The sequence below is a fragment of the Neofelis nebulosa genome, chromosome 14 (assembly GCF_028018385.1).
Source record: "Neofelis nebulosa isolate mNeoNeb1 chromosome 14, mNeoNeb1.pri, whole genome shotgun sequence".
Taxonomy (NCBI): Eukaryota; Metazoa; Chordata; class Mammalia; order Carnivora; family Felidae; genus Neofelis; species Neofelis nebulosa.
The window spans coordinates 81,186,276-81,195,047 of record NC_080795.1 but is presented as its reverse complement, the minus strand read 5'-3'; positions in this window follow the sequence as shown (position 1 = coordinate 81,195,047).

Here is an 8,772-nt window from a genome sequence, read left to right as displayed (position 1 = left end):
GTCAATTGCCCCCCCACACACACACATGGTCTCACCTTCCAGCGGGCTAGCTCAGGATGGTCCACACGGCAGTTACAGGGAGAGAATGGAAACTCACGGAGCTTCTCATGGCCAAGCACCAGAGCACACATGGGCCTTTCCTTTGTGTGAGCCAGAGAGAGTCTGTGCACTGCTTCCTAATCTCACACTCAGAGAGGTATGCTGGTAGCTTGAAATTGGCCTGTTGAGAGTAGTGACATCAAGGCAATTGGCAGATGTTACAAATCAGGGGTTTGGGGCATTTTTCAAGGGGGGGGGGTCTCAGTTTATCAGCACCCACTGGCTATATCCTATTGGCCACACCAAGTTACAAAGCCAACCCCAATTCAAAGGATGAAGAACAACCGAATGACCAGCTTCCCCCAGTTTTCCTGGGATTCCCCAGTTCTAGCACTGAAAGTCCACATCCCCAGCACCCCCAGTCCCAGACAAACCTCGAGGGTTGCTCACCCTCCGAACACACCCCACCTCTTGGTGGGAGAAGCAGCCAAGTGCAAGAAGACAGAGCAAGGAAGAGGTGTGTGTGTCTTTGCGATCAACCCCCCTGAGTCACGGCCAAGTTCGCAAGTGCGCGGGCCGGGACAGCCACCACCTCAGTACCACCCAGACGAGAGCCAGGGTAAGACCCCAGCACCCGAAAGATGTGTCCCAACTTCAGGGGATTTGAACTTTGGAAAAGCGTCTTAGAACAGGTGAAATATGGTCATTGAAGTGCTGGGCAACGAGCCTAGGATGGGGTGTAAGCGGGGAGCAGGAAGCCATCAATCTGCTGGGCGGGGCAGGACGGCTTCCGGAGGACACCTCCAGCCGCGCTCTGAGGATCCGCACACTCACTCTGACTCCCAGAACAAACAGCCGCGGCCTCTTTTCCCTCCTGGGGCCAAGTACACAGCTGAAGCAGCCCTTTTAAGTCCAGCGGGCTGGGGCTGTGCTCAGCGTGGGGGGTCAGGGCAGCAATATGTGGGGCCTCTCGGACTCGGGCACCCCTGGGGGTAACAGGGCCAGAGGTGACTAAGTATTGGGGCTTAAAAGGCTGCTGTGGGCTGCAGGCTGGGATAAAAGAGTGAGGAGGGCTGAGGCAGGTGGAGGGAGGGGCCGCAGCTGAGGAGGCAGCGAGGCAAACAGCAGGGCAACTTGCGCCGCCCAGAAGGCAGTGTTCCAGTGGAATGCGACGGTCTGGATGAATGACAAATCAAGGTCCAGGCTGCGCTCTCAACCAGGGCGATTCCGCCCCCCTGGGACGCTTGGCAACGGTGGGGGACGTTTTGGAGAAGGAGAGTGCCATTGGCATCCTGTGGATGGAGGCCAGGGATGCTGCTGAATGTCCTACAGAGCAGGGGACCAGGACGACCCCCACAGCAGAGGATTGCCCTCCCCAAGCATCATCCGCGGTGCAGAGGGTGAGAACCCCGAGGGGGGACAGCACTGCAGGCGTGGGGAGAGAGAGTGCGCAGGCCCTGCACGGGGAAGGCTCACGCCCCTCAGGTGGCCTCGCCTGTGCGCTGGCCCCACCCCACCTCCGCTCTCAGTTCTGGGAGGTGCAGAACAGCCCCCTCCCACCGGGGCAGCCCAGAGCCCAGGCTCCGTGGCCCAGGAGGATGGTTCCAGAACCCCAGAGAGCCGGCGGAGCCCATGCTGCCTCTGCAGGAAGCTGTTTGCTATTCTATCCCTGGCCCCCAACACAGCTGGCTCCAGGCCCCGGAACGCAGAGAGGGGCTAACCTAATTGCACTAATGGTTTGTAATCAGACGTAATGGGGTGTTTGTACACACGAGTGAGCTGAGCTGCAGGTGTGGAAGGCAATCCCCATGGGGCTCCCAGAGGCTCATCTTGCCTGCCAGCTGAGAGGCCGGGGGTCCCCCCCCAAGCAACGTTGCCCCCGTAAACGGTTCAAACCTCCCTTGGGCCTTCCACCCTGCACGAGAAGGCCAGGTGTCCACAGAGCACTACAGCAGACTCTAGGATTCCTCGGTTCGCCCAGCCCTGTCTGCCATTGACTTCCAGGCCCTCGGGTTGGTGCCTCGGAAAAAGCAAAGTATGCTAGAGCCTGCAGACCTGGGCCCTGCCACCCCCAGCCACCAGCTTCTATGAACACAGTGAGGGCCTGGGGGCGTCCCTGGCCCCAAGATGCTCACGGTCTGGGGGACTCGGGGCTCTGGGACCACCAGACAACGTCATGGTCGTTATCGTTGTTGCTGTCACCAGCCCTTACTAAGCAGTCACCGTTCCAGACACTATGCCATCACTTAATATCCACGGCAACCCCATGTGGATCCCCCTTTTACAGCTCGGGAAGGTTCCTGTGGCCACACAGCTACTACGTGGTACAAGCTGGAGTCTGATGCACAGACTGTGCTTTGGGGACCGTGACTAGTTTTGCTGAGGCCGGTGAGGGTCCAAAGAGGCTTGAAGAGGAGCTTTTGATTGGTCGGGGCTCTGCAGGATGTGTAGGAGTTGCCAGGCTGATGATAGAGAAGATATTGCCTTTATAAGGCATGAGATGGGCCTTGTATCTCGCAGGGTCGGGGATAAATACTGAGTTCTAAATAGCGAGGAAGGGAAAGCTTGACAGTAGAAGAGGCTAGAAAGATAAGTCAGGGGCCAGGCTGGGGAGCCATGACAGTTAGTATCAACTTCCTGTTAGGGAGAGATAACGCTCAAGGCTTGGGTGAGAAAGATCACTCACTGGGAAGGCTGGATGCAAAACGCCAGACGTATCTGACTCAGGGGAGCAGAGAGAAGAGACAGGTTCGAAGCCCGGCTCTGCCACTAACAGGCTGGGTGACGCTGAGCAGCGTTCTTACCCTTCCTGAGCCAGTCACAGGGTTGATGGGAGGCTTAACCGTAAGACCCTTGAAGGAGCTAGAGCAGCGTCTGGTGTAGGGACAGGTGCAACACGTGTTGTCCCGGCTGGACCCCCAAGCCTTGGAGAACAGCTAGAGGGCAGGGCACAAGGCAGCCCATTTGCTGACCTTACACTTCAGGGATCCGTCCTGGTTTTCGGGGTCCACGTCTCCGGTGGGGAAGGGAAAGCCTTTGGGGTTTCGTCCCAAACATCATCAGAACTCCACTGAGTCACGAGGCCGAGCTCCTGCGGGTGGTGCCGATGGCAGGATGGATCCCCCCGGGCGATATCACCCGGTTCGCTCCTCCTGGCCCTCGTTCTACTAAACAGCGCTCGGAGGAGCAAGCCCAGCTTCAGCGGTCCTTGCAGGAGCATCCAGAAGGAGGAACGTGTCCCTCTCCCTGCCTGTCTCGCCTCCTCCCTGGGGGTGTCCCAGCCACAGACCGAGCCACCCGGCCAGAGCCCAGGCACCGCCTGGCCTCGTCCCCTTCCCCCGTCACTTCTGCCAGGGACTGAGCCTTCCAGAGGAGGTATGAGAGACCGACTTGCTTACGTGACACTTTGGAAATAGGGTCATTGCAGATCTAATTAGTTGGGATTAGTTCCTTCTGAATTGGGGTGGTCCTTAATCCAGCGGGACTGGCACGCTTATAAAGCCAGCAGAACAGACCCAGAGACAGAAGCACAGGGAGAAGACAGCCAGGTGACAAAGTGACAACAGAGGCAGGGACTGAGAGCTGCACCCACAAGCCAAGAACACCAAGGACACCGGGAGACACCAGAAGTTGGAGGAGGCAGGAGGGAGCCTCCGGAGGGAGCACAGCCCTGCCCACACCTTGATTTCGGACTCCAGCCTCCAGACCGTGTGGCAATACATTTCTGTGGTTAAAACCACCTGTGTGTGGTACTTAGCATAGCGGCTGATACAAACTCCTGCAGTGAGTTTGTCTTGACCCCCCCCACTGCCCCCCGCTGCGGCCACCATGTCCGCCGCCCATCTCTCTCCCATCTCGGCCCCAGGAGCTCGCCACCCACCACGCTCACTCGACAGACGGAGAAAGTGGCAGAATCCAAATTTGAACCTGGGTCGCAGGCGCTGAGAAGCATGCCCTCCCCCCGCTCAGTGAGGCCGGGTGCCCGGAGGCGCCCGGACCTTTGCAGGGCTGCAATCTGAGCAGGGAGACAGAGGCCCCCACCGACTATATCCCAAAGAAAAGCAAAGCACAGACTCTATTTCTAGCTGTATTTTCGGGATGGAGGTAGCAGGCTGTGGAAACACAGAGGAGGGGACGGTCTGCCACCTCCAGCCTCGTGGGTGAGCCGGTCCCCAGCAGAGCCTGGGTTATCAGCGGCACACGAGTCCAGCACCCCAGCTGCTCTGCCTTCCCAGCCTTGCCAGGAGACAGTCGAAGAGCTGTACCTGCAGGTCCCCAGCTCTCCTGCTGTGCCGTGGACCCCGCCCCGGCCTGAGACTTGCCCCTTCCTCCCTCCCCGTCTCCACGAGGACCCCTGGGCATCCTTCACCACCTCTCAAGCTTTCCTGTCTCTGGCACCTTCCTTGCCTCTCGCGGGGATGCTCAGGACTCCCTCCCCAGTGCTCCACTGTGCCTCTATAACAGCTTCCATCCATCCCCCTGTTGATCCCCCAAACCCACTACCTGGTGATGGGGGGCGGGGGAAGAGGGTGTGGCCACGCCCGCCCTCAGGATGTGTACTGAGCACCAGCACGTGCTGTCAGAGGGGAACCGGGGTGAGAAAGTGTGCGGAGGCAGGCGGGGAGGGGGGTCTGCCTTTACCGGGGGGGGGGGGGGGGGGAGAGTGTGAATGCACACTCATTTGCATATATTTGGGAAACAGTGGAAGTTTGGAGCAAAAGCCCTAGGAGAAGAAATCTGTACCTAAAGAAGGAAATAGAAACCGGGGAGGGGCTGGGATGAAGACTGAAATTGTCCTAAATACATCCCGCCTACGTTCTGGGTAATTATACAACAAAATTAAATTTCCCAAAAAACAATCTCTAAAAATTAAAAGCAAAACAAAACCAATGAACCTCACCGTATATCGAATCGGTAGCATAACAATATGGAAAAGAGTCTTCTGAAGTGAGTTTCAAGCAGTGACTTTATTGTACTCTCCCGAGGGCTGTACCCTAAGGACAGAACGGATCGCAGAAAGAGAGGTCTCTAATGACTCTCGGCGATCACACTGTTACTAATAATATTGGCAGTGTTATTCTAAAGCCACATTTATATAAAGACAAAATAAACACATAATTATTTTGTGCTTAGGAACCAAGTTGTCAGTGTGAGAAAAAGGAGACACATATGCAAAGTCAGGAAATTAAATAAAGCCGTGTAAGCCCACATTTGACAACTTGTTTGTATCTTTAAAAAGAGAACTTCCCAGCCTGTCTAACGAAAGCCCCCGAGACAAAGGCCAGTCCAAGTGCAGAGAGCTTTCCACCCCCCAGCACCAGTGCCATTTCCCATCCAAAGGACACAGGGCCCCTCAGAGGGCAGGCCGCTGCCGGGGCCGGGCAGGGAGGCTGGACAACTGTAGACCGATGGCAAGGAAGAGGCCAGAGATTCCTCGTCACGCGGAAAGACTCAGCGAGCTGGTTGAAGAGGTTCCTACAAGCCAAAGACAGGGCAATTTAAGTGTTAATACAGATTATACCTGCGGCCAATGGAAACATATCAAATACATCCAAATTCCTGAGTTCACAACGGCTGGGGAAGCTCTCTGGCAGTCACTGGAGGAAGCAGGGAAAACCAGGTCATTATTCTGAAAACTAGTAAATAAAGGCACAGACTCGAGCGTGTCCCCTGACTGTCCCTCTGCTCAAACTGCACGTCCCAGGGCCCAACAGTTGACGAGTAGATGCTTCTTTGGGCAGGGTGGGGGGGAGCTTTCCGGCCAAGAAGTGCAGACGGGATGACAGGAATCTGTCACCACGTTCTGTCATTCCCTAATAAACTGCTGGGATGTGGGCAATAAATGACCTTGACAGAGAACACCACAGAGGAGACAGGCGGGTGCTGCGTTCCTCCTGACGGACAGACGGACGCCCGGGCGCTGGCCACAGTTTGCAGGATGCAGGTCAGGTCAGCAAACGGGAACGATTTCACCATGGATGGCAGCAGAGGCCAGGCGGGGAGGCTCTGAAGGACAGAAGATCTGGTTTCAACAAACAAAATACCAAGAAAAGAGAGAGGGAGAGAGAGAGAAGGAGGGAGGGAGGGTCATCTATAAACTGAGAGATCCAGGAGAACCATTGCTTCTGTGTGTGGACCTTATCTTGAAATAATTTTAATAAAAAATCATTAACAAACCTTTATGGTGTAATCAGGGAAATTTGAACTCTGGACATTGAATAACATTAAGGAATTATGGTTCTTTCAGGTGGGAGAATGACATCATGGTTGGACGTGTTTAAACGCCGGCATCTTTCAGAGACACACTCTGAAATGTTTGTAGATAAAAAATGAGTACTCTCTGTGTAGTGACACGGAAAATGTCCATAATTTATAGCTTTGAGTGAATATAGCACGCTACAGATCAATGCATCGAATATGATCCAATTTGTTCTGTAAAGGAAAGAGCAGACTTGGGTGTCTACATGGATCATGCTTGCGTATGCCTAGGGAAAGATCCGGAAGGACCGTGCAGGATGCTGGCACTGAGCGCTGCGGAGAACCTAAGTGAGGAGGGGGAGGTGAGCCTCTTGTTACTTTCAGTAAAACTTTTCTTCGTGGGAAGGAATGAAATGTGCCGCCATCTTGCCAAGCCCAGTGAATCAATGGACGTGGGTATTGGTCACGCCAGCCACCAGGTCCCGGGGCCCCCGCGCAGTGGTCCCCCTCCCGGACCCTGCAGGATGTGGACACACCACAGCCAGAAAGTTCCTTCAGAAAAGAGAGAGAAGATGGGGCGCCTGGGTGTCTCAGTCGGTTGAGCATCTGACTTCGGCTCAGGTCATGATCTCATGGTTCGTGGGTTCAAGTCCCGCATTGGGCTCTGTGCTGACAGCTCGGTGCCTGGAGCCCACTTCGCATTCTGTGTCTCCCTCTCTCTCTGCCCCTCCCCCGCTCATGCTCTATCTCTCTCTCTCTCTCTCTGTCAAAAATAAATAAATATTTTAAAAAAATTTTACAAAAAAAAGAGAGAGAGAGAGCCCTGAGACAAGGACATGCGGACCCTATTGGATATCTAATATTAAGTAGTTGTTGCTATTTAAGGGTGATAATGATGTCACAGTTGTGCGCTTGCTTTTATTTTTTTTAAGAATCTTTGGTTTTACAGGCACATATTGAACCAGGCAGGGATAAAACAAGATGAAGTCTGGGATTTGCCTCTAAATAGTCAAGCAGCGTGGTGGGGGGTCCCGGCCTAGGCGATCCAGGATCTGGCGGCTGCGGTCACGGTTTATCACACGGTGTTCTCGACCGTAGTCTAGGGTCATTTTCCATGATGATTATAGCTATTATAACACTATCTACACTAATTCATAATTATTTTTAAAGGAGGGATCACGGGGAGGCATTGGAGGGACATCCAGTGGGATTGTCTGGGTTGAGGGGAGGTGCCAGAGTGACACCAGCAGTGGGATTAGCTGGCCAGCCAGACACCCTACTTTCTCAGCGTCCTGCTCCCCGTTCCGACAGTGAAGGAGACAACCCAGCTTGGGGGCATCTGTGAGGGTGAGGGGGTGAGGCACAGGATGTGAAATGCTCGGGACCTCACACAGAGCCACAAGTCAGTAGACAGCAACGTTAGGAAAACTCCGGAACACTCAGGCCAACTGCAGAGGAAGCAGGAGAGGGCACGGGGGTCAGGCAGACTGGAAAAGCCCCCTGAAAGCTAGAGGATTTCCACCCCCTGGGAACTGGGCTATCTTGCGAGCTCAGAAGCCAGCCTCCTGTCCTAATGTGTCCTCCACCTGTGGGGCAGATTGCCTGGCACTTTCCCAGACTCCCTGCTCTCCCACATCTGGGCCACGAAGGACAGGCTGCAGTTGAGGCTTTCCTGGCACTCCTAGTGAGACCTGCAGCCCTGGGCCCACTAACCTCCCCGCATCAGACAGAAAGTGAGTCCAGAAAAAGCTAGAAGACACCACCACCTCCAGGAAGCTCCCTTGTTCCTCCCTCCAGCTGGGCCGAGGGTCCTCTCCTCTGCCAAGCCCCACTGCTCACACAGGCTTCCTGCTGTTGGGGCAAGGCTGGACCCAGCCTCTTTGGCTCCCTGATTCATGCACCCCACCTGCCCTGGGCTCTGAGCCCCTGCCCAGCGCACTCCCCCACCCCCACCCCCTAAGCCCATCTTTGCTTGGCCTGGGCAAGGTCCAGGCTGTGGCACAGCCACCATCACCTATCACAGTGGAACCCACCCCACTCCATCATCAGCTCCCCCATCTTTCATCCACAAAGCCTCACTGGGGGCTCTGGAATCTTCCCCAGAAGCTGCCCTGAAGGGTAGGGTGGCATCTTGGGGGCATTAGGCCAGTGAGAGGTAGGGTAGGAGGGAGCTGGTGGATGCCTTTGTGCACCTTCCTCCTGTGGCACCAGCTCTGATGTGTGCTGAGGCCTCTTTCCTGGAGGTGACTTTTGTGGGGGACCCGCAGCTTCCCTGCTCACCCTCCTCGCCTCCCCTTCCTCTCACTCTGGGTGGCCTGGGGTTGCAGCCTGAGGAAGCCTGGGCAGTTTGGGCATCCCAGCCTGTGGGCCCCCACACCACGCTTGGTCAGCATCAGTTCAATGGGAATGAACAAAGTCCTTGCCTGTGGGTCCAAGAGTGTCACCTCACTGGCACTCTGTCCGCAGAACAGAGGTGGCCCACAGAAAGAGGGAAGCCCTTGGGCCTCCACTGAGGCTGAGGCTTGAGACCACAGG